A 24,867-nucleotide genomic window follows, 5' to 3' on the forward strand; every position below is an offset into this window, starting at 1 on the left:
TTCCTGGTCATAAAGACCCATCCACATTCACTTGATAAGTCTCTGAATTTGATGTTGTGTTACCTCAACCACTTAATAATCCTTCCATTGTGGTCTCTGAAAAATCCTATCTTTCACAATTTCAGTGAACTTTCCTTCATCTTTTGCCTCTAACTGAAATCCAAAAATATTGCTTCTTCATCCTCAAATCACTACTAAATCTAGAGGTAAGGTGTTGTTCCTGTTCCCTGTCAGCACTACCAAACTAGTATCCTTCTTTTATATTTAAAACCTCTGATTCTTTGAAGTTCATGCCATCAGACTAAGCTTTACCTGTCCTTGTTGTTATTAATTGATCTGTAAAGGTAAAATTTCTAAGCTGATTCTAAGCTGCAAGAGTCTGAGTTAAAGTGTAAAAGAGTGGGCATTGTAAAGTTTCTAAATTGAAAGGCTTGGGCTAAAAAAAAATAATAATAGGCCAGGTATTGTTAAAATTCCTCTGCTACCCCCGGAACCTGTAATCTCTGTAGCTGTTAGGACAATACCTGAACTGCCCAGTAAATATTCCATTGATTCCCTGGTTGTTTATTAGCTAAGGGCTCCAAATAGCTTGGTAGGAAAGCATCCAGGCCACAAAACCAATCAGTTTAAATGTGTACCCCGCTTAGTAGTGACCAATCACCCCTGCCCAGACTGTTCCCGCCAATGAATGTACTAATCATGGCTCAGAGTTGTTGTTCAATTTTCCCGTGCCTATTCAGTATTTTGATTATAAGAATTGTTCAATCACACCAAGACTTCCAATCCATTAACACTTCTACCTTTATGTGATCCTTCAGCCCTTCATGTATTCTTACTTCCTTATCTGGCTTAGATTCTTTTGCATTCACCCCCACTTCTCCTAGAGCTCTTTCCTTGACCTTCTTCCCGGAAAAATCCAACCAGTTGCTTTATTTTCACTCAAGTAGCTGAATATGTTATTTTTAAAACAAACAAACAAACAAACTTCCCACATCTATTTTCCCTTTTCAGCTGATAGCCTACCTTCTTATGTAACTGAGATAGTAGAAAATATCAGAGGTTATTAAGTTATTCATCTACTAGTCTTTCTGAACCTGTACCCACATATTAGTCTATCTTTTCTTACAATGAATAAAGCATCCTTTCTTGTAACTAAGGCCAATAGTCTGCTCTTGGACTTTCTCATTTTGTCAAAGACATTATTTCAATGTTCTCTCAACATAATTCCCTCTTTATTTGGCCATATATGTCATCCTGAATGACTCTGATAAATCACCACCTACCAACACCACCACCCTTGCTTTGATTCTGTAACCCCTGTCAGCTACTCATCCATTTCTTGTTCTCATTTATAGGCAACAATACATGCTGTTCAATTCCTTTCCCTTCATTCTTCTTGAATCAACAAGAACAAACAGTTGCCACTCTACTCTTTAAGCTCTCATCTGACCTCCATGTTGTTACATTCAATGGATGAGTTCAGTCTCCCCTTTACTTGTCTTAGTGGCATTTTTTTAAAATAACACGTTATTTTATTTATTTATTTTTATGTAATGCTGAAGATGGAACCCATGGCCTGGAGCATGCTAGATGTGCACTCTACCACTGAGCCACAACCCCAGCCCTAATGGCATCTTTTGACACATTGGAACTGACCACCTTCTCTGAAAAAAAACCACACTTGGTTTCTTTTGCCGCTTCCTTCTTATCTTTCTCACTTGTTGGAATATTCCAGGGCTCAGTTCTCATGAACTTTTCTCATACACATTTTTACTGAGAGCCATAGCCAAGTAGGAATGAAAGGTGACCCTGCTCAGGGATTAGGGTGGCTCCAGGTTTAGGGTGGATCCTGCTGGAATAGGGCAGCTCCAGGTTTAGGGTGGATCCTGCTGGAATAGGGCGGCTTCAGGTTTAGGGCAGATCCTGCTGGGATTAGGGCATATCCTGCTCCTTGAGTTCCTGTGGAGTTCTCCAGGGGTTCTGAGAGAATTGGTATGCAGAGCCTGGTGGAGGGAGTGTATTTTTCCCAGAACGTGCGTGTAGAGTGCCGGTGAGAGTTTGGGAATAAAGAGTTGCTGTTTGAATCTACAAGGCTTTTGTGGTGGCTCAGTTCTTTCGTGCCCAGCCAGACTGCGGCACATATTACTGGTTATGCCATCCACAATCTAGTTCTACAGTTTGAAAATCCATCTATAGACCAACAACTCCCAAATTTATATCTGTAGCTTGAATGTCTTTCTTCAAGTATAGAGTCAGGCCAAATGGCCTACTTGATATCTCCACATGGAATTTAAAAGGCATTTCAAATTAATATGTTCCAAATTGAATTCTGGTGTTCTTTCATAGTTTTTCCAACTCAGTAAGTTACAAGTTCATTTTTCTTGTTGTTCAAGCCAAACCTCCAGATTAATTAGCAGAGAGGTCTCTAGAAAGGTAGATACCCCAGGGCAATTCAACCAGATCTGCCCCAGAAAGTCATAAAGGAGAGCTCATTGTTGTCACTTCAAAGGCCCTTTGGAAAATATTTGAAGACACCCCACAGGTAGGCTGCTCAAGGATTTTGCCCCAATAATTGTCTTATACTAGAGACAATCTAGTATCTTGATTCCTTTATTATCATGCATGCTAAATACATTTTTTCATTAATTGGTTGTATTTTTTAATTCTATAGGAATGTAATCATTCCTTACCCACTCCCAAATAACTGTCTTAGCAGAGAAACTTTTCTGAGAACTCTCTTAAAAACATGACACAATTCTTTCATCTTCTATTTCCTTGCTTTGCTTGATAGCATTTATTATTACTGACATCTATTGCCACGGACATCTTTTACATTTACATCTCTTCTGTATCCTTCAACTTATGTAAACTCCATGAGAGAAGAGACCCAGCACTGCCTGGCATAGAATAGGTGTCTAAGTATGGTTTATCTGTACTTCAACTTACCCTGTTCTGACAGAATATGGCTTCTACAACATTCTCTGGTCATGTCATCCTCAAAATCAATCTTCAAACTTTACTTTGGGTGGCATTTTAAGAAACCTTCCTTAATCTTTCTGAGAATATGTGCTCTCTCTCTTTTAATACGATTGTTTCTCTGCCTCACATGATAGATGATATTATAGGTTCTAGAGTAAGAAAAAGCTAGTTTTGATTCCAGGTTGTGCCACTTCATAGCTTACTAGGTAAATTATTTCTAACTTGAGGCTCAGATTCCTTATTTATACATGGGAACAATAGTACCTGCCTCATTAATGTTACTGTAAGGACAATATGTGAAATTAAATAATGCAAATAAAGCCCTCAGCAAATTCCCACCAAAGTGGTGAATTTTTCAACACACATTTATTAATTCCATTATTTTACACTATCGTTCCTCTTCCACTATAAACTGCAAAAGGGCAAATACAATGTGTTACTTATTTTTATATTCCCTATAATATTTGATGAAATAACTCATAGAATGAAGCAAATTAGATTTATACAATGAAAATAATCAAATTACTTGTACTTCTTGATCTCTTTTTCTAAAGCAATGTAAGCTGAAGAACTCGTGTATAACATTTATTTAAACCAACTAATCATGAAAGGATATCTGCTGTAAAATTGGATGTGTGAGCTTTTTCTGTATCTCTACAATAGAATGGAAAAAAATGAAAACAATCTAATGCCATCTACTGATAATGCATTGAAATTGCATTAATCAGTGGGAATTGAACTTCAGAGCCAAGACTGAAGGACCTTTTTTTTTTAAGAATTTTTTTCACAATATCATTATTTTATTTATTTTTATGTAGTGCTGTAGATCAAACCCAGAACTGCCATGTGCTAGGCAAGCACTCTACCACTGAGCTACAGTCCTAGCCCAGAACTTTGAACTTGGGAATCAACTTCACAAAAGAGGTGAAAGATCTCTATACTGAAAATTACAGAACCCCAAAGAAAGAACTCAAAGAAGACCTTAGAAGATGGAAAGATCCACCTTGCTTCTGGATAGGCAGAATTTATATTATCAAAATGACCATACTATCAAAAGCACTATATAGATTTAATGCAATTCTGATCAAATTCCAAAAACATTCCCCATAGAAATTGAAAAAGCAGTCATGAAATTCATCTGAAAAAATAAGAGACCCAGAATAGCTAAAGCAATCCTTATCAGGAAGAGTGAAGCAGGTGGATCAATATACCAAACCTTAAAATATACTACAGAGCAATAGTAACAAAAACAGCATGCTATTGGAACCAATACAGACTGGTAGACCAATGGTACAGAATAGAGGACACAGAGACTAACCCACAAAACTACAATTAGTCTACAGTTAGTTAGACAAAGGTGCCAAGAATATGCATTGGAGAAAAGACAGTCTTTTCAACAAATGGTGCTGGGAAAACTGGAAATCCATATGTAACAAAATGAAATGAATCCCCTCTCTGTCACTATGCACAAAACTCAACTCAAAATGGATCAAGGACTTAGGAATAAAACCAGAGACCCTGCATCTAATAGAAGAAAAAGTAGGCCCTAATCTCCATCATGTGGGATTAGGCCCCAACTTTCTTAATAAAATTCCTGTGGCACAAGAATTAAAATCAAGTATCAATAAATGGGATGGATTGAAAATAAAAACTTTCTTCTCAGAAAAAGAAATAACAATCTGTGAGGTGAATAGAGAGTCTAGATCTTGGGAGCAAATCTTTACCCCACACACATCAGATAGAGCACTAATCTCTAGGGCATAAAGAACTCAAAAGGCTAAGCAAAAAGAAAGAAAGAAAGAAAGACAAACAAACAAATCACCCAACCAATAATTGGGCCAAGGACCTGAACAGATACTTCTCAGAAGATGATATACAATCAATCAACAAATATATGAAAAAAATTCATCATTGCTAGCAATTAAAGAAATGCAAATCAAAACCACTCTAAGATTTCACCTCACTCCAGTCAGAATGGCAGCTATTATGAATACAAGCAACAATTAGTGTTGTCAAGGATGTGGGGAAAAAGGAACACTTGTACATTGCTGATGGGGCTGCAAATTGGTGCAGCCAATATGAAAAGCAGTATGGAGATTGCTTGGAAAATTGGGAATGGAACCACCATTTGACCTAGCTATCCCTTTCCTAGGTATATATCCAAAGGACTTATAAACAGCATATAACAGGGACACAGCCACATCAATGTTTATAGCAGCACATTCACAATAGCTAAACTGTGGAACCAACCTAGATGTCCTTCAATAGATGAATGTATTAAAAAACTGTGGCATACACACACAATGGAATATTACTCAGCAATGAAAGAGAATAAAATCATGGCATTTGCAGATAAATGGATGGAGTTGGGGAAGATAATGCTAAGTGAAGTTAGCCAATCCCAAAAACCCAAAAGCCAAGTGTTTTCTCTGATATAAGATGGCTGATTCATAGTAGGATATGGAGGGGGAGCATGGGAGGAATAGATGAACTTCAGTTAGGGCAGAGGGGTGGGAGGAGAAGGGAAGGGGTATGGGGTTGGAAGTGATGGTGGAATGTGGTGGACTTTATTATCCAAAGTACATATATGAAGACATGAATTGATTTGAATATACTTTGTATACAACCACAGACATGAAAAATTGGGTTCTACATGGGTAATAAGAATTGTAATGCATTTTGCTGTCATATATAAATAAAAACTATTAATAAAAACTTTTAAATAAAGAATTTTTTTTACAATATGTTTATTTTATATATTTTTATGTGGTTCTGTGGATCAAACCCAGTACTTCACATGTGCTAGGCAAGCGCTCTTCCACTGAGGAACAGCCCCAGCCCAGGATTTTCAACCACATTTTTAGAAGTTAGAACATAGTCAGCCTTCGTACAAAAGGAATTAATAAATCAAATCATGAAATTTGTATTATATACCTATTATATCCCAGTGATTTTTCCATTTTCTGACCAGGCACTAAAATTAAAATTTCACAAAATTGAAAACAGAAAGAAACAGAAAAGGTTTGTTTTGTTCCTTAACTGTCTTAAGATAATGCAGACAGTATTCATGTTATCCATATTGCATTAAGCTTCATACCAAAGGTGGGGTTTCTCTGAATATGTAGACATGTTTTGTTAGTGCCTACCAAAACATCTCATTTGGAAGTGTAGACATAAAGGAGTTGGTCTGAAACTCTAATTGAAGCTTTAAAGAATGCCCAGGCAACCACTGCAAAATGTTCCTGTCTTTGAGATAGAAATCATAGGTCTTTGGAGAAATCTAGTCATAACCTACCTGCCTGTTTATTTAGGACACTAAGGGACAAGGTTTTTGTTTTGTTCTATTTTATAACTCTGAACAAGCAGGTATCATTTCTAAACCAAGAAGAGTTTTTAGTGGGTTGAATGGTGGCTCCCAAAATACATCCGTCCATGTCTTACTACTGAAAACCCATGAATATGACCCTATGTGGGGAAAGAAGAAGAAGAATGGATCTTTATAGATGTCATTTGGTTAAGGGATTTTGTGTGGTCTCTAAATTCAATGAAAGGTATAAGAATGAATATGTAACCATACAATGGCCAGACCACTTAAAAAAAAAAATCAGAACTCTGAGAAACGATTTGCAACAACCTACCCAGGAAACCGACTCACTATCTACAGTTAGCAGTCCAGGAAGCCAATTTGTTATTTATAAATCAGACAACTATCTGAAGTCAGAACACTATCTCTAGTAACAACCCAGGAAACCAAATATAACAAGTGCCCCCAAATAGTCACTCCTGATTAATGATGATATTTTCCCTAATTCTTATCTCTGCTTCCAACTTCAGACCAACCAGAGAACACCAAATATACACTCCTGATCAATCACATTGGATGCCTCACTCCTAACCAGCCTGCCTGCAGCTTCCCTATGTCTATACCTCCAATCAAGTCATACTCACTCCACTTCCTGCCTCTGACTCAGCTAAAATGCAGATGGTAGCACTTCCTTGCAACCTCTGAACAAATAGCCTTCGCTTGTTCTCATTTGATTGCTCTTCCATTTATTTTCAAGCTCTCTTTATAAGAGAAAGGTAGACAGAGAGTGTTGAGATTTTTGGACACACAGAAAGACCAAGTGAAGATGGAGGCACAGACACCCAAGTCACATAGTCACCAGGCTAGGTGTGTCTGGAGCCACCCACTGGAAGAGGCAAGGAAAGCTTCAAAGGGTACAAAGTCTTGTCAACACCTCTATTTTATAACCTGGCCTCCATAACTGTGAGGGAACAAATTTTTGTTATTGTAAACCATCTAGTTTGTAGTAATTTGGTATGGCAGCCCCAGGGAAACTAGTTTAAGCTTTTAAGAAGGAAAACTTTATCTGTTATATTACCTTTTCATTAAAGATCCATAAACTGAGGTGGAAATGCCTTAAAAACAATGCTAATGATTTTTTAAAATTCCATTTGTTTTCATAAAATTTACATGTTAGGGTAAGTCTGGGGATTTCCCCAGCAGTTCTCCTTGAAAAGACAGGCCCAATCTGTCTTCAGAATAAATGTTCTAAATCTCTATGAGGAAGAACACATATAGTCAAATAATTAAAATGGAGAGGCAGAGTAGATGCTCTCCTAGCCTATCCACATTGGACCTCTAAGCAATTAACCCTATTTCTTTTGCAAATCATTAGTGGCTAATTCCCATATCATGCTAAATGCTCATGGCTAGCAAAGTTTACTCCAATGAGGCTCACCATTTTTGCACTACCAGATGCAGGGTCCTATGAGTTGCTTGTGTTTATTTCCAATCTGTTTATGCCACTTGTATTGGATACTGTGCTTTTATAACATACACATAAATAAAATAGCATGGATATAAAGTTTGTCATTTCTTTAAAAACTATGTTTAATATTTTGGAAAGATCCAATAAAGCTGTGTGAGATAACTATAAAGATTATAAAGATTAAAATTGCACTCAGATTGCTTCACAAGTGCCTTTATTCTCCTCTTAAAGGAACAAAATCTGGGAAATCTTACTAGTGGGTTAGCTGTATGATTTATGCAAGAGATAAAATATAGAAATTCAATCAGTAGACCATGTGCAAAGAAAAGGCCCTGGGCTTTCTGAATAGATTGGCAAATGAACAGACAGCTGTTTTAGGTAAAAAAATAAAAGTTTATACTGTTACACTCTTTTCACGATTTTCTGACTTAACTGCTCTTTTCTGTTTTAAAAAAAGCTTTGCTTAGATATAATTTATATAACATAAAGTTCATCCGTATACCATATACAACTCAATGTTTAACCAACTTTTTCAATTTATTGTTTGGATAGAGGTCTGGACTGCATCAAAGAGGGTTTCTGGTATGTGAACAAAATGCTAAAGAAACAATTATGCATCTAGGATGGGAATTCAAGGAAGGCTATGTTTGAGTTTGAAGACTGAATAAAGAGCAGTTAGTTAAACAGGCATACAAAAAGAAGGATGTCCTAAGTAGAAAAAACAGCAAGTGTAAAGATGAAGTCATGTAGCGTATCCAAGGAACAGCCTTTATTTGAATGGCTTGGGAAGAAGGCCATTATTTTTTCAAAACAAAATATGCATCTAAATCATCTGTAAAGAATAAAACAAGAAAGAAAAACATGACATGCCAGGACTGACTCTAGGAGATTTTGATTCAATGTATATCTGCGGTGGGGTTCCCTGCATTATTATTATTTTTTAAAGTTCCACTTTAATTCTGATAGGTAGCCATGACTGAAAACCACTGGGGTAGGATGAGTAAGAACGGGATGACAGATGAAGTTAGTATCAGAAAGTGAAAAGAAATGACTGTAGTTGGCAGAAGTTTTTCCCCCTTTAACATAGCACATGCCTTCCATACTTACCTGCTCAATATTTATTAAATCATATTCTTGGAGGAAAGGTAACAGATGCTTAATTGTACCTTTAATATGATTCTAAGGATTGGTGCCTTCTCCAATTACAGGAACCAATAAATAAATGCAAATTAACAAACTTTCTTCTCTAATAACTTCACTATTTTGAAATAGTTTCTCTTTTTGTTTTTTACTGCCACTACTGATGCATGAAAGAATTTGAATTCTCAACACTGTCTATATAAATATAGTAAACTTGCTTTAACAACTACAAGACCTATATTTTGCTTGAGGTAAAAGTTAACATAAAATAACAGTGTACCTCCTGGTTAGGTGTACCACTTACCACTCAAGGTTCTTAACAGATGTCCAGGGAAAATACCAATTTGACAAGAACAGTTGCCAGGGATAAGGAGAATGGGTTCTGTTCTGGGCTGATGCTCCTAGTCTCTGGTCAAGAAGAAACAGGTGCCCACCTCCAAGAGATTCTCTGTCATTCATGCAAAGCTTCTTCAGCACTTATCACCTGAAAAATAATAAAGGGACCTCTTCTTCCATCTTAGCCAGGTCTACAGAGACTCTTATTCTGAGGAGGCTAGATTTTTTTTTCCCTTTACTATCATATCACATGCCTTCCATACCTTAGCTGCTCAATATTTGTTAAATCATATTCTTGGAGGAAAGGTAAGGGACGCTGAATTGTACCTTTAACACTATTCTAAGAATCGGTGCCTTCTGCCAATTAGAGGCACCTATTTTTAAAGAAGGGCAAAAAAGGGGTAGGGGCATAAGCGACCCTTGTGTTGTGAATAAAAGTGAGGGAGCTGTCATGAGGACTGGCTTGTTCTCAAGAAAGGCAGAATCACCAAAAGGCAAACAAAAACTACACTAACCAACCGCCCCCTAGAGGCCCATTCCTTGAACCTGGAGGGGACAAGTCGCTAAGAGGTAACTTGACAAGATCGGGCCTGGGCTCCTTAAACCAAGTGTCCCCGCCCCACTGCTGGCTCAGCGGGTCGTCGGGAAGCGCCAGCTGTGGGGACCTCCAGTCAGCTCAGGGGGCTCGCCCGCAGCCCGGACTCCTGCCCTCCACGCGCTAGGGGCCCCACGGCCGCCATTCCCGCCGCCCGGCCCTCACAGGACCCGCCGTTCGCTCCTGGCGACCATCCACGGCGTCCCCGCTCCCGCCGCCCCCTCTCCGGGTCCGGGGTGCCCGCCTCGGGCCCGCTGACCCGCCTGGCTCCGCCAGAGGGTCCTCCGCGGCTGCGGCTCCTGACTGGGAACTGCTGAGCGGCGGCGGGCGCTGGGCGCGGACCGGTCCCAGGAACCCCGGCCCCCATCCTCTGCCATCGGGTTTCCACCCGGAGCGGACGCGGAGGTTGCTGGGGCGCCAGGGCGCGGTGAGGGGCAAAGGTGCGTGGGGCTCGCGGCTTCCGGGTTTCGGGCGGACTCGGGGCTCGGGAGGGAGGCTGCGGGTCGTGGCCGAGCTGCCTGCGGACAGGCCGACAGCCCAGGGTGAGGCGCGAGAAGGGGAACCGCGCTGCTGCGAGTCAGTCCGCAGGTCCTAAAGCCCTAAGTGGGCGGGGAGCGGTCGGTGGAGCAGCCAGGCGGGTGCGGAGCTGCCGCCCGCGCTCTGGAGCCGAGCGCCACACAGTGGACAGGGACTCCGCGGTGACAGACGTGCCGCATGGGAATCCGTGGTGTCCAGCAAAGGCGGGTGGCCTCCCTCTCACAGCTGTCGAAATGAAATTCGGCGGGAGCGGAGAGGACGAGGGGCGGCGGGAGAACAGGGTCGGGGCAAAGGGGGTCACCCAAAGCGTCACCAAGGAGGGACCTTTAACCCCGCGTGAAGGTGAGGAGTTGGGCGCCAACCAGAATAACCAGGTAGGTAGGAAGCGCCTGGGATCCAAGTGGCGGCCGCTTCCGTGGTCCTTGCCCAGAAGGCACACACTGAGGGGAAGTCCCTTAGTCCCTCAGCTTTCATCCTACAAAAATTCGATTTTCAGGTTAAACTCTTAAACTTAAGGCCTCTCTAGGTTTCATATGAGGGGATGTGACCCAATTTAACAGTTATGCAGAACCAATGGTAGAGCGCGTAGATTGACACCCTGTAATTAAAAAACAGGACTTTCTAAGGCAACAAGTAATTTTCTACTGAAAAAGAATTATTGTTCTGGAAAGATGTACCCACATGTTCACAAAAAGAATAAAAGATCACTTTGGCATGTTTCTCCTGTGATTAATAGTGGTCTATCTTTTCTTGAAGGGGTATAGGTACTATTTGGTTACTTTTTAAAATATATATATTTAGTTGTAGATGGATACAATGACTATATTGTTTTATTTTTATGTGGTGTTTTAGATGGAACACCTCACACTTGCTAGGCAAGCACTCTTCCACTGAGCCACAACCCCAACCCTATTTTGATTATTTTTTGAGATCAAGACAATTAATTATTTTTTAAAAATTTGCCACACATTTCTGTTGTAAGTGTAAGAAAATTGATATCATTTTGTATTCTTGCACCAATTTTTCTTTTTTCAGGTAATTTCTTTGGCACAGAAGTCTTCTTTGAAAAACTTTGTGTATTATTGAAGGATGGCAGAAGCAGTTTTGATTGATCTTTTGTTTTGAAATTGATCTGTCAGGAAAACTGCCATGAGACATTATTGAAGACATTGAATGCCATCCACCTTGCTGCCAAGCCAAGTTCCTTTGCATAATGGGTTGCAAGTAACATGAGGCATGAAAGGGATGGTGAACATGATAATTGTGAACTGGAAACAAGCAATGGATTATTAGGTCTCTTGAGAGAATTTGAGACTGTTAGTAATTCCAGCATGGCTGCCTCTTTGTATATCATTAAACAAAAAATAGATGAAAAAAATCTGAGCAGCATTGAGGTAATTGTACCTGCACACAGGAAAACCTTAATGAAGGCTTTTATTGATCATCTCTTCATTAGGGTTTACAATTTTGAGTTTGAAGATTTATAGGTGACTTTGAGGGATGGCCTTTTGAAACAGTCCACTGAGATAAACACAATCCAGCTCATGAACTAGAAGAAATCCAGAGTGAAATAGAAAAATATTTGAGAAGTCTGCCAGCACTGAAAGGAGAATTTACTATTATCACATCTCCTTTGGTCCCAGGTATATTCAACATTCTCTGTTGTTTTTCTGAATATGTGAAAATCCAGTCTTTCTTCAGAAGTTGCTCACCTCTCCCCATCTTTTCTTTTGTTCACTTATTGTTCATTAGCATCATTTGCAATGTGTGTTATGGATGGCCTTGTGGGTCACGGTGACAAGGGAAGACTCCTTCAAAGCCATACTAAATATACAAATTTGTTCTAAACAAATTTAGCTTTAAGCAAATTTCCCAGCCCTTCTTTATGATGCAATTTATAACACTAGAAATTTTTGATTTAGAAGTTCTGAAACATCAACTCATTAAAACTTTCCCAGAAGAAATTGACTATTTTTAAAATAGTCAATCTTCCTTCTTGGTTAGACAATATTTACTGTGAGCTATATGCTGTTGGTACCAAAAGACAGGTGAGACAGAAGATACCCTTTGAAGAGCAGTAATCCCACATGGAAGGTAAACAGCAGTAGGTAAAAGAACATATGGAGGTACAAAGTGCTGTCAAAATTAGAAGCCAGATAAATAAGAGCTGGTTGTAGTGATCAGGGAGGTCTGCTGGAGAGACTGGCTTTTATAATGCTTTGTAGTCTTTTGGAGAGCATCTTTTTAATCTTCATTACTTGTCTTCAACAGATATTTTCATACATGGATTTACTACAAGAACAGGTGGGATATCTTATATACCAACTCTTAGCTCCTTTAATCTCTTCAGTAGTTCCAAACGAAGAGATCCCAAGGTAGTTGTTCAAGAAAATCTACATAGGTTGGCAAATACTGCAGGTTTTAATGTGGAAAATTTTTATCAAATAAAGGTAAAATTTTGTTTCATATTTTGAACCTATTTTTAGATCATACCAGTAACTACATGGAATTTAATTAAGGTATTTCTCTTTTGCCTCTGGTATTTTATCTAAAATTTTAGTAGTAGTTTCCTTAGATTTATATATCATAGCCTAAAGATCAATTTTATGAAATGTGTAAATCTCATATATTTACATAAATCTCATATTTATATAAATCTCTCTCTCTCTCTCTCTCTCTCTATATATATATATATATATATACACACACACACTCACACACATCCACCATGCGGCCAGCGCAATGGTTTCATTAATGAGGTTCTTGGCATTAAGTTAGCTAGATGAGATCGAAATAAAACACACAGACTCAGTTATCTTATTTCTATTGCCAGGTCCCAGACGGCTCCCCTCTCTGGTTCCCTCCTCTAACCACCCAGCAGGGCAGCAAGGATTACTCAGGGCTAGCAGGAGAGAGAGAGATAGAACACACCTGGGAGTAGCTTTTTATTGGGGAACAAGAGATTCAGGGCGAATTCCATCCAATGAAGGTTGAGGGGGGACTGCACTCCAAGGTCAGGGTCAGTGATTGGGCCCCCGGGGTCAGTGGTCAGGCACACCCCCACACGGATGGGCTCTCTCATCAGGAAAGGGCCAGGAAAGTTCCGACATAGCCAGAACGCCTCAGACCCTGGAGCCACCCAATCACATGTCAGAAATGGCCCCCCCCACACACACACATGGATTTTTTTTTTTTATCTAGAGCTCTTCAATTCTTAAAGTATGGTTAATTCTTGGTATAGTAACACTGTCCTTTTTGATGTAGAAGAAAGATTCCTAAATAGTAAGAAAGAAAAGCCATTATTTTCTAAACACTAGCGTCATAATTAAGGTATAATATCTTGTTCCTTACAAAATTCTAGCTTTATTTGCATCTAGGAAAAATAAATGCAATATTAATTTGATAATTAATTTTAATTTCTTATTAAAGTGTTAAATTTCTACTTTTTGGAAGACTAGTACCCATTTCAAGTATGAGGTATTCATCATGAGCTTAAGACCTAGATTCCTCTGAATAAAACATGCAGAGATATTCCATGTAGTGTTTTGTATTAAAATGATAGACCTATTGAATTCTAGTAATTTAAACTGGTTACATAATTTTGCACTGAAATAAATGCTTTCAGAAAAGCTTATGTTATGAGAAACCACATTTTCAAAATCTTTTTATCATGTATCTTTGATAGTAGACTGATCATGCCAATGAAGTGTGGATTGTGGGAAGGGAGGAGCCTGGATCTTTTAATGGAATAACCTTGAACCAGAGAGGAGTCACAATAGTAGCTCTTGGTGCTGATGGCATACCTATAGTTTTTGCAGATCCTGTCAAAAAAGCAGGTGGGGTTTCTCACTCTGGTAAATATACTTACTTAAGCATTGAGGATTTTCCTAAATTTTTAATATAGAAAAAAATGAATTTTTCTAGTGGGAATGACAGTTAATTATACTACTTTGTGATCAATGTAATGATAAGGGTGGGGCCTGCATACACTTATTATAGTAGCAGATAAAGGGAATATGTAAGTCAAATGATGTGAATTAGAGTAGAATTCCCAAAGGAGATGGTCCCTAGGTAGATTCCTGAGGAGTCTTTAGGTTTTGGTTCAGTGTCAGTGTTTGTAAGCAAGGATATTATTAACATTAGGGGGTAAGATAATTCTACTGTGACCTTGAAAGTATCTTTGGCCCTTGCAATTCTTAAAGCCAGTAGCACCTCCAGTCATTGCAATAATCAAACAGCAACCTTCCATGCTTGTCTAAGTACTGCCTAGAGACATGGTGTTGCCTCTGTTTGGGAACCCTTGGTATTCAGGCACCAGGGAGTAGGAATGTCAGGCATGGTGTACAAAGGAATTCACACAGATGCAGCAGCCCATGTAAAAGTATGGAGTTTAAAAAAGGAAGACATGTTTGCAAACTGCATTTAGTTTAAATGACTACATGTGTTTAACTATAACTGTTGCCGAAGAGCACAGATGTAATTTAAGATGCTATACTAAGGTTATAGATTTTTTTTGTGTGTGTGAAGGTATTTGAAAATAATATTTAGATTATCCTGTGGTTATGATTCTATGTGAAATGAGAACTGATGTTTTGAATTCCTTATTACTTGTAAATCTGACTACATTGATATTTAGATTGTAGAGAAGAAAGTGACATATTTTTCTTCTGACCTAGCTAAATTAATGGAATTGGTTGAGAAGTCAGGTTTATCATATGACATTGTCAAAAGTTGTTTAAGTTTTGCATCTCAGTTCTTGGTTTTAAAAAATATTAATTAATAATGTTTTGAAATGTTTAGTTTTAAGATCTCTAAGATGAACCAGTCAAAATGAAGTTATAAAAGTGAACTTTCACGTTATACTTAAATTAACCTTGAAATAGGATACAGTTGGATGATTTACTTACTTATTATTTTATCAGCTATCAGAAAGTATAAAATTCTTCTATATGATTAATTTAATAAAAATTCCTCAGTCAGATGAATATATTTGCCTATGCAGGTCCTTCAGGAAAGAAACAAATAGGGGATGAATACATTATAGGTGTGTGAATAATTAATCAAGGCAGAGAGATGCTCTTGTCCACATAAAAGTCTCGACAATATCTCTTTTTAGCTCACAATGCTTTTTTTTCTAGTTGCTTTCTTTTGAAATAACTGCTTTTAATTTCAGAGGTAGCTCAAAATCATCATGTTAAAAATGCAATATGTTTTTCCTACTGCCTTCTTTACCACATTGGTTTTCTATTTTGGCTACTGATTGCCCATCCACTTACTTACCTAGAATCTGATATTTCATTCTGTTCTTCCCATAACCACATATCCAGTGGGTTCCCAACAGAAGTTTAATTTATCATCTAAATATTTGTGGCTTTTATCATCTTCTTCCTTTATCTGGAAATATTAGTCTCTTCTCCTGAGTGCTTAGTTTCAGAAGCATATACATATGGAGTGCTGAAGGAAGCACTCCATATATATATGCTTCTGTCCAGCTTAATCAGCTGAATCTAACTCCCAATATAGGGAACAAAGGCAAAGGAAAAAAGCAACAGTGTTTAATTTTTGTCTTCCAGAAGTAGATGAAAGTAGGAGCGAAGGAAATGATTTAATCCTAGAATTCCACAGGATCCAACAAAGAGGAAGGGAAGTTTGTAAAAGGGAAAGTTAATGGAAGTAGACTTGTTTTGTGTGTAGAAAGTGAGGTAGAAATGAAAACTACAAAATGCTGCTGAAAGAAATGAAAGAAGAAACAAACAAATGGTAAGAAATCCCATATTCATGGATTGGAGGACTTAATATTGATGTCAGTATTGCCTAAAGTGGTCTACAGATTTATGCAATCCCTGTAAAATCCCAAAGGCACTTTTTTTTTAAAATAAATAAATCCATCCCAAAATTTCATTGGAATCTCAAAGGGATTCTTGAGAGTTACAACAATCTCAGGAAAAAAAAAAAAAGGAACAATGTTGAGTGACTCACAGCTCCGAAAACACTATGGCAATTCCTCAAAATTTCAAAATAAAATTGCCATATGATTTATCAACTATATATCTGAATATACATTTAAAAGAATTGAAAGCAGAATCTAAGACATATCCCGCCCCATGTTCATAGCAGCATTATTCATAATACCTAAGAGGTGGAAGCAAACTAAATATCCAGTGATAGGTGAATGAATGAACAAATTGTGGTATACCACAATGGAATATTATTTAGCCTTAAAAAGGTAGGAAATTCTGACACAATACATCATGGGTGAGCCTTGACATTGTTATGCTAAATAAAATAAACCACTTCCCAAAAGATAAAAACTATGTGATTTCAGTTATAGGAATATCTAGAGTAATAAAATTTGTAGAAACAAAGAAGAATTGTGATGCTACAGACTGAGGGAGGGGAGAAATTAGTTATTAAATGGATGTAGAGATTCAGATTTGCAGAATAAAAAAGTTCTGCAGGAGATTGGTAAATAAACTTAATACTACTGAATTGTATACTTAAAATGGTACATTTTATATGTTTCTTACCACAATTAATAATTTGTAAAGAGAGAAGACTAAGATGGTGTAAATGAAGCTTATAGAACAGTTTTTAAAGGAAGAGGACAGTGACTTCTATTAAATAACTATTGTGTGTCACATATTTTATAAAAGTACATCATACTTTGGAAAAAGTACTATGTGTAATAATTATGTGAATCAGAAGCTGAATCTATTCATTTTTAACTTAGACACAAATTGAGTTGAAATTTTATGTTTTAATCTTCCTTATCTCTTTTTCTTCCTATTTTCCAGGCCTGAGAGGTACTTTATTAGGTTTGCTATGGCTACAGTGAATGCTATGATAGCAGAATATGGCTGTAGCTTAGAAGACATTATTGTTGTACTGGGATCTTCAGTAGGACCTTGCTGTTTTACTCTTCCCAGGGAATCAGCAAATGCATTTCATAATCTTCATCCTGAATGCCTGTGACTTTTTAACTCACCCAGACCCCATATTGACAATCCCTAAAGCTACCAGGTATGTTTGATTTTCACTGTGGAACTGCAAGTTTGATTATTGTTCATTGCTTCTGAAATGAAAATTATTTTAGAGACCAGGTGCTAACTCCAAGAAGACAGGTGGCAGATATACCCTGCAATATACACTACACAAAAACTCATTTTAAATATAAAATCTATTCTCAACATGTGCAAATGACATAAAATTTCTTGTCTGGTATCTCTCATTGATTTGAAAGTGAAGGAAGAAGCAGTTGGCCTTGAAAAATATTCAATTTCTACTTAAACTTAACTAGCATTTACTTGACATTACAGCCATTCCTTGGGTAAACTCTCTAGAATATAAAAGCATTTGGGAAGCTAATATTTTAAAATTGTTCATATTTTCTAATTAATTGGAAGGATATATGTCTTTGAAAAAATATTAGGTAACATAGATACACAGCCACTTTTCTTTTTTGTGGTCTCATGCATCTTGAATTTAAAAAATTTTGCTTTTAATATCTATTGAAAACTATTTGTTATTTCTACAAAGGAAAATTGATAGCTGATTTGAATTGTGTTCCTATTCTAGTCAGTAAAACCTTACTCATTTAATACCTAAGTATAAAGAATTGGAATTGATTCTTGATTTGACTTGTCAAATAATATCACTAATTTTCATTCATATTTCAAGTTTTATAGGGAAGCAAGTTTTCAGTGAAAATTACAGCTAATTAAGAGGAAAGAAGACCAGACTGTTAGATGACTAAAATGCACACTCTGTCTAAACTAAATGAATCTTGGTTAAAAATAATCTTGTAGTTTGAAAAATTTCTTCTTAAATAAGCCCTTGATTTTGATTATAAAATTCTGTAACTAGATTATGTCTGCAAGACAGTATGGAAGTTCATACAGTTCATTCATAAACTTAGGTGATAAAAATCTACCATTTCTTAGCTATTCCTTGTTGTGAACATAAGTAACAATTTGCATTATTCCTACCAGATTTTTTATAGAACTCTTTTACATCGTTGTACATACTGTTTTCATATTTCTTTGGCATTTGGTAAAATAAATGCTTGCTCTCTTTTGAAAAATCTTTATCTTAAGGATTCTTCTAGAACAAGAAGGAATTCTTCCACAGAATATTCACGACCTGAACCAGAATCTCAACTTTGTACATCTTGCCATCCTGACAAATTTTTCTCCCATGTCCAAGATGGCCTTAATTTTGACACAGATTGGCTTCATGTCGATTAGAGAATGAGGTACTGGGTTCTCCCTTCCCTCTCCAGTCTCTCTTGCCTTGTTCTCTGACTCCCTCTCTTTCTCCTTCTTTCTTTTCCTCTCTTCTTCTTCCTCTTCTAGCCTTTTTCCTCCCCTCACTTAAAAAAAATTAAGTATAATTAATTTTACCCTTTTATTCCTATAAAAAGAATTGGTTTTTCTCTTTTATTGAGACCATAGGTAGTAGAAAAGTTCTTTTTCAGTAACATATTCCATTATAAAAATGAGCCATTCCTTTTCCTAGTTAGTGAATAATCAGGCAGGTTTATATTAAAAGAACTAAAATAAATTGATATAGTTTTTAAAAAAATCCTGTAAGTTCTTTGTGTTTACTATACACTTGATATCTGTACATTTCTATCATCATCTTTATGCCTTTTTAAAAAAATTTGTTGAAATGACATCTTTGCATAAAGATTCTAAATTCTATAATAAAAAATACACAGTATACAAATTAGATTAGTTTTCAGATAGATTTCCAACTTCTATCTATAGTAGAGTTGACCAGATTTTTCTTTAGAGGGCCAGATAATAAATATTTTGTGTTTTGTGTGATATTCAGTCTCTGTCTCAATTACTCACCTTTGCCAATATGGAGCAGAATCATACTCTGACAGAACTGAAGTGAGTGTGTTTGTGTGCCAAATAAACTTTTTTTCAAAAACAAAAAACAGGTGAGGAGCCACATTTTGCCCACAGGATATATTTTGCTGACACCTCACACATAGTAATAGAGCAAGGTTGAAGGAAATTTTATTATAATAGTATTTATTCGAATTTTTAAAGAGTTACACAAAAATATTTCATGATGTTGATTTAACACTGCCCCTTTAGCATATATGCAATTTCTCTAAGGTTACTTTTCATTGAAGTAATATTATGTTTAGACTTTACAACATCTTTAGCTTTTTAATATGCAAAAAATTCGTAGGCATTATGACTCTTACTTTGGTATTCTAACAGTGCTAGTAAAGGTTTTATATTTTGTTTCTGCATATTTTGCAGACATTTGATTGGATTTTTGAATAACTTCCCTGAGTCCTTCCAAACTGACTGCAAGAGAGAAATTTAGCTAACTATGTAAAACCAAGAAGATTACAATGGATAATTCATCTTTAGTGTACATTTTCCCTATTATTATCAAAGCCAAATGATTTTCATTTAACTCTAATGCTAACTGCAGTGACTGAGGAGGCTGAGACAGGACCTGAGCACAAGTAAAAGGTCAGCCTCAGCAATTATGTGAGGCCTTTAGCAACTCAGTGAGACCCTGTCTCAAAATGAAAAATAAAAAGGCTGGGGATACAGTTCAGTGGTAAAGCACCTCGGTTTCAATCCTCAATACAAGAAAGAAAGACATTATAATGATAACTGACAAAGTAATCAGTATGATGTTTTACAGATGAGAATGATTCTTTGGTATAGCCTATTGAAATGATATTGTGCTACCAAAGTGCATCAAAATGAGTAAGACTTTTCCTTTTGGGTCTACTGCAGGAGAGGAGATGAACACTTTCTATAACTAAAATGTACTTTTAAAAACAGAAGGAAGGGTATGAGAGAAGGCAAGACACAGACAGTATTACAGAGAAAATAACATATGAATAGACCCAAAATGAAGAACAACCCTAATAGGAACATGGAACACCATAATCCAGGGCATTTAGTTTATAACATGTTCTAGAGATAGAACAGTTTGGCCGAGTTAGGAGTGGAAAACAGGTTTGAAATAGATTAGCAGGGTCCCAAATGCCATGTCGAAGAGTTTGGACTTTATTTTCCAGATAGTGTGTGAGCATCAAAAGTAGAGGAGTGTTTTAATTTCCTTGTCATCCATTCACAGGACGGATTCAAATTTTGAGAGACTCAAACCAGAGAGATTAGGTAAGAGGCAGTGAATATATTTCAAAAAAAAAAAAAAAAAGAAATAACTAAGCCCCAATGAAGATGGTAGAAGTTAAAATGGAGAGAGTAGATGCATTAGACACTTCAAAGATGGAATCAATAGATTATGTGAATAGATCATGGAAATGAGAAGGGAGGAAGAGTGGAGAACTGATGACTCTAGAATTTTTGTTCCACTAACTACCATGAGTAGTAACTACCATGAGTGGTAACAAAGAAAGGGAGGAGGTTTTGGAGAAGGGAAAAAGGTAGTGAGTTTCACTTCAAACAGAAGACCATGCAGATGGAAATATTTCGAAGGTACCTTGAGACAAACACATGGATTTAGAAGTTGGCTATGCCAAGATGATGCCTGAATCTGTTGGAGCAAGTTGATCATCTAAGAAAAAAATAGGGTGAGCAAAAAAGAGGTGCAAGGATGGAACCTCATATAACACCTGCATTTGAAGAACAAGAAGCTGAGCCAGTTACAAAAAATAATTATAGAAGTAAATAGGGTTTTGCTGTTTTGAAGGAGCCAACATAGTTATGAGAGGTGCTCAAAAAGAAATATTCAGGTGTAAAATAAATCAAAAGCTGAGAAGAAAAATTAATGGCTTGGCTGTATTGAAGCTGTTCTGCAGGCAGTGGTGGCCAGGTCAGATGTTGGTGCATTGAGGAAGAGGAGGCATAGGTGTCCATTCTTTGACAATATTTGCTTGAGAAAAAGCTAGAGCTACATCTTGAAGGAAGATATATATATATATATATATATATTTTTTTTTTGGTTGAGTTTATTTGTAGGCTAAAGAGAAATGTTAAGCTTCATTTAATTTGGGGGAATATTTTAAATGTAAATTGTCATGTTGCCTCTTAAAAGATTTTGTAAATTTCATGCATGTATTTCTTACATGTATATAATGTAGAATAATAACAGCAGATATCTTTTTTTTTTTTTTTGGTATTGTGGATTGAACTCAGGGGCAATAGGCCACTGAGGCACATCTGTAGCCCTACTTTGTATGTTTTATTTAGAGAAGGGGTCTCACTGAGTTGCTTAGTGCCTTGCTTTTGCTGTGTCTGACTTTGAACTCGAGATTCTCCTGCCTCAACCTCCCAAGCCACTGGGATTAAAGGCATGCACCACCACACCTAGCTCAGATAGCATTTTTTAAAATACATACAAAGGACTTTTATATTTATTACCTCATTTTGCCTTTATAGATACTATGAAATACATAGGTGTTTGCCCTTTTTTTTCAGATGGGAAACTACACTCAGATGGAGTTCAAAATCATGTAATTTATGATATTTTGTGTGTGTGTGTGGGGGGGGGAAGTAGATTGAACTCAGAGGGGCTTTTACCACTGAGCCACATTCCCAGAACTATTTTAATTTTTATTTTATTTGTTGAATTTTGAGACAGGGTCTCACTAGTTTGCTTAGGGCCTCACTAAGTTGCTGAGGCTGTCCTTTCGACCCTCATCCTCAGCCTCCTGAGCCACTGGAATTATAGGGGTGTGTGCTTCCCCTAAGATAAGATTTGAACACATATTTTTGTGTATCCAAATCTCCATTCAGATTAAAGATATTAAAGATATTAAAGATATTATATTAAAGATATCTAAATTTTATATTCAACTTTCTGTTAATATCATTTATTCATACATTCATTCAAAATTTTTTGAGGTACTACTAGGATAGGTTAAAAACATATAGTTGCAACCCCCAAGATGTTTTGTATAGTGAAAACTGGTAGTCAATAGACCAGTAGTTTCAATACTGTGTTTGAAGGTCGCCACAACTGGGTACCTTGTTTTGTTTAATTGTTCTTTGCATTCTATTGCCCAGTGTGAAGTTCAAAAAAGTACCTCATTTCTTACCAATTCAGGGAAGTCATTGAACACAAAGCATAGGATAGAAATTTCAAACTCATGAAAAATATTCTTTTGTTTAATAGTAACAATATAGATCAAGGAAAAATTTTACTGTTTGAGAAAGGTTGATAATTTTCCAATTCTTCCCTGTGTGTTATTTTTTTTTTGTACTTAAGTTTTTTTTCTTTTTTTTTATTGGTTGTTCAAAACATTACATAGTTCTTGATATATTTCACACGTTATTTTATTTGACATTCATAATTTCAGAGTATTAGGCATTGCCACAGTCTGGCTGCAGCAAAATAACCGAGCCACCACACCGCCTTGTAGATTCAAACAGCAACTCTTTATTCCTGAACTCTCCCCGGCACTGTACACGCACGTTCTGGGGAAAATACACTCCCTCCACCAGGCTCTGCATACCAAAATACCCTCTGAATCCTGTGAGAACTCAACAGGAACTCAAGGAGTAGGCGCCTGAGGCAGCATGATACGCCCTATTCCCAGCAGGATCCACCTTAAACCGGGATCCACCCTAAACCTGGATCGCCCTAAACCCAGATCTGCCCTAATCCCTGAGCAAGGTCACCTTCATGCAATGTCACTGCAAATGACCTGGGTCCAAGACAAGCCCATTTCCACAATGGAGAGTCCTCCCTCTAAGCAACATTGGGTAGGCTGACAAGGAAATTGCCATGCGTCATTCCTACTTGGCTATGGCTCTCAGCATCTCCCCCCTTCTGATTAATTAAACAACAAGCAATGTGGCTTAGGGACCGTGCCTGTTAGGTTGTCCAGTGAAACATATGGTTCTTACCCTTCATCAGATGAACTGACCTCTAGGCATCAGCCTCCTGTCTTGGGTTGATACCACTGCAATTGGATCATACCCGTCACTGACTGCTGGTCCAGCATATAGCGATACTTGTGGATAGGCCTATGCACCAGTGTGTGGGGGGGTGAGGTTCTTTGCCTCACCTCTGTTGGCCCCCAAATTTGGCCTTTGCACCAGTGGAGGGAGTGAGGTTCTTTGCCTCACCTCTGTTGACCCCCAAATTTGGCCTTGATGCCAAGGCATTATGAGCCACATTTCATTATGTATGACAACATTCAAAACATAAATAAAATTATTTTTATTATCTGTTATTTTGGATTGTGTGTGCCAAATTATGTTCTTGTTTTACTGAATGAGAAGAATTGATTGAACAACTCAGAGAACTACTAGGTTATTAAATAATCATATATAAAGACCCTGTAAATCTCAAGCATATATGTATAGGTTTCTGGGACTTTTAGGCTACAAAACAATGGTTATTTCTAGTAAATTTTGTTTTTAATTTAAGCACTGCTACTAACTGCACATAGGTGATTTTGGTTGCCATGGAAGTACTAATCATCAGACTGAATTTTAATAGGTCACATAAGACGACCTTGTCTTCTTTATCTAATTGTAATTTCAAATTGTGATGAATTGCATAGTGGCTGTACTTTAGTGCTTTATAAAGCAAAGAGAGGGCTTGAGCACTAGGTGGCGGAATTTCTATGAGCATCTCTGCTGTTTCTTTGCATGAAATTGAACAAATCTTATTTAACCTTTAATTTTCTTGTGGAAAAAAAAGGAAGAGGATAGAATTTAAAATGACTGAGTGTATTGTTCTTACTTTAGGCACAACATATTTTACTTGAAGTTGATAAAAGCATTTAGGAACCCTTAATCTTCTGCACAACTTTTAGTAACAACTTTTATGTGAGTTGATATTTTGGGGGAATTCAGAAGCTTATACTGTGTTACAAAACAAAACCAGAAACTAATGATGAATTAAAAATCTGGACTATAAGAGGACAGTAATATAGAGTTACATTATTTTAATCTCAAAGTGGTTTGCAAATGTTTTCACTTTATCCTAAATTTATCCTAAATTTATATGTAAAAGATTTTTTTTTAGTTGTAGATGGATGCAAACCCCTATTTTGTTTATTTACTTTCATGTGGTGCTGAGGCTCCTACCCACCATCCAACCCCAGCCCCCTAAATTTATATTTATAATGTATCCATCTTAATTTTTTTGTGAACTCTTAGAGAATAATACCAATCTATGGAATCCAGAACATTTAAAGAAACATTGTTCAGTTATCTTTTTTTTTTTTGTGTGTGTGTGTGTATTATGCATGGGTCTCTATGTTTGAAATACAAACAAGAAATGTACATGTGTTAGGTGTGGTGTATAGCCTCATTGCTGTACCCAATGTCAGTTCATATGCACAAACACATTAGCTGTAGTGAAATCATAGATTTTGCTATAAAATTTTTTAAAAAATAAATTGTGCAGAAAAAAATGGGAAGCATGACATGTATGTTTATTGGATGTATTTATGGTAACCTGGTCTAGGGCACATATATTTACATTATAGACAGTGTTTTTAAACTTTGCTTGTGATTTCAAGAATGAGACAGCTGCTTTAAGCAGTGCATTGTT

General features: G+C 37.0%; 1 pseudogene; it reads left to right on the top strand.

The window, feature by feature from the left end:
* Positions 1 to 11,448: 11,448 nt before the first annotated feature.
* On the top strand, positions 11,449 to 18,609 carry LOC113178059 (purine nucleoside phosphorylase LACC1-like; annotated as a pseudogene).
* Positions 18,610 to 24,867: the final 6,258 nt, after the last annotated feature.

The sequence above is a fragment of the Urocitellus parryii genome, chromosome 2 (assembly GCF_045843805.1).
Source record: "Urocitellus parryii isolate mUroPar1 chromosome 2, mUroPar1.hap1, whole genome shotgun sequence".
Classification (NCBI taxonomy): domain Eukaryota; kingdom Metazoa; phylum Chordata; class Mammalia; order Rodentia; family Sciuridae; genus Urocitellus; species Urocitellus parryii.